The following is a 2308-nucleotide window of genomic DNA, read 5'->3' on the forward strand; positions in this document are numbered from 1 at the left end:
AGATAGAAAGGGAAGGGACTGACTATTCTTGGGGGGAAAGTGGTGTGGGAGATGCAGGAAGAGATTGGACAAAAATCGTGCACCTATGGATGAGGACAGTGGGTGGGGAGTGAGGGCGGGGGTGGGGCGGGAACTGGGAGGAGGGGAGTTATGGGGGAAAAAAGAGGACCAAATGTAATAATCTGAACAATAAAGATTTAAATTTAAAAAAAAAAAAAAAAGAGTGACCATAGTAGTCAATCAAAGTTTTTCTAAAAATACACGTAAGAGACTACAAGGTATAACTTTCCTTTTTATAAGATACCGCATTACAGCTTTCAATTAATGTAGCCTAAATAATTTGGGCCTACATCAGGAAAATTAGCTATCAACAATTGGTACTCAGTATTAACAACAAAATGATAAAGAGTTTATTTCTTTTTGTTCACTATTTGCATTTTTCTGATTGTTCGCTGTGAGCCGAGGACTACCCGAGCTTGGAGTCAAATTGCCTGGCCCTTCTCAGCAAAGTGCATATGAGAATTGCTGGGGAGCGTGTCTCAGTGCTGAGTCACCGAGTCTCAGCTCCAGATGCAGCCTCCTGGGGACCCAGGGACAGACGCTGTAACCAGAAACACACGCGCTGCCCATCTTCCCATCGGCGGCCCTCGCCACATGCGGGCTGTTTGGCCCGAGTTCCCTTCCCATAACAAGGGGGAGGCAGCGAGGTGGACCTGGCCCCATGCGAATCCAGAGCCGCTGGAGAACAACTGCACAGAAACTCATTTAAGCTGAGCTCACCAGAAAGAGAAATCCCCAGATGCTAGAACTCAAATGAAGAAAAAGCCAGAGGGGTGAGGGCAGAGGGATGACTTGAGAGGAAACAGGCTTTACTGCCCAGGGCTTGAGTTTTCACACCCAGACAGCAGCGCACAGGAGTTAGGGAGGAGGCTAAGTCTTCTAAACTGGAGCCCTGGAGGGGACACTGTCCTTGCAAGGCCACCTGAAAATGAAGAGTCCTTCCACGGCCCGGGAGGAAGAGGCAGGGGAGTGTCTGCCTCTACACACTGCTGACCTGGTGCAAAACAACACCCAAACTGAGAAGTTTACATAACACTAGAGGCCTGGTGTACAAAATTCATGCACTTGCGGGGGGGTCCCTCTCAGCCTAGCCTGCACCCTCTTGCAGTCGGACATCCTTAGCCAGTAGTTCAACATCCTTAGCACTACCGTGGAGGCCAGCCATGAGTCCAGCTTCTGGCTGAGCAGCGCTCCCCTGTGGGAGCGCACTGACCACCAAGGGGCAGCTCCTGCACTGAGCAGGACTGGGCCAAAGCCAGCTCTCTGACATCCCCCGAGGGGTCCCAAACTGTGAGAGGGCACGGGCCAGACCAAGGGACCTCACCAGTGCACGATAAGGGCCAGGGAGGGACACGGGTGGTTGACCAGCCAGGGAGGGACGGTGGGAGGGCTCCAGGGTGTGTCCAGCCCATCTCACTCAGTCCTGATCAACCGGACCCCAGCAGCAAGCTAACCTACTTGTCAGAGAGTCTTCCCCCTGTGGCCAGTGCATGTCATAGCGACTGGTCATCGGGTCAACTGTCTGCCCGCTGATGATCAGTGCACGTCATAGCAACTGGCCGACCAATCGATTGTCTGCCCCCCTGGTGGTCAGTGCACCTCATAGCGAGTAGTTGAGTGGCCTTAGCATACCATTAGCAATTACACTTTAGTTGAATGGACGACTGGATGACCGGACACTTAGCATATTAGGCTTTTATTATATAGGATTAAACTTAAGAGATATTTCTGGAAACATGGAAATACGGGATTCCCAGTTAAACAATGCCCAGCTCCTTCGTTGAACTGATCTATAATAATAAAAGCGTAATATGCTAATTAGACCGGACATCCTTCCAGACGAAGCCATGGCAGCGGGGGCTGAAGCAGAGGTGGCCATTGCGGCGGTGGGGGCCGAGCCCCTTGCACAAATTTTGTACATTGGGCCTCCAGTAAGAAAATAAAAGCTCAGCCTGACCAATGAACCAGGAGGTCACAGTTCAATTCCCGATCAGGGCACATGCCTGGGTTTCAGGCTCGATCCCCAGTAGAGGGCATGCAGGAGGCAGCCAATCGATGATTCTCTCATCATTGATGTTTCTATCTCTCTTTCCTTTTCCCTTCCTCTCTGAAATCAATAAAAAAATATTTTTTAAAAAATAAATAAAAGCTCAGGGAGAGTAAGTGCCCCAGGAAGCAAGGCTGCCAAAGGAGAGTGCCAACAGCCTAGTTCCAATCCTGGCTCTGCCCCTCCTGCCCCTGCCGCCCC

The 2308-nt window shown here is 50.9% G+C and overlaps 1 protein-coding gene across 1 annotated transcript in view; it reads right to left on the reverse strand.

The window, feature by feature from the left end:
• The window catches only part of KIAA0922 (KIAA0922 ortholog), a gene marked incomplete at its 5' end in the record, with an annotated part of 146494 nt that overhangs the window by 12017 nt on the left and 132169 nt on the right, over positions 1 to 2308 (reverse strand). The gene's annotated exons all lie outside the window — the stretch shown is intronic.

This window comes from Myotis davidii, unplaced genomic scaffold (genome assembly GCF_000327345.1).
Source record: "Myotis davidii unplaced genomic scaffold, ASM32734v1 scaffold323, whole genome shotgun sequence".
Classification (NCBI taxonomy): domain Eukaryota; kingdom Metazoa; phylum Chordata; class Mammalia; order Chiroptera; family Vespertilionidae; genus Myotis; species Myotis davidii.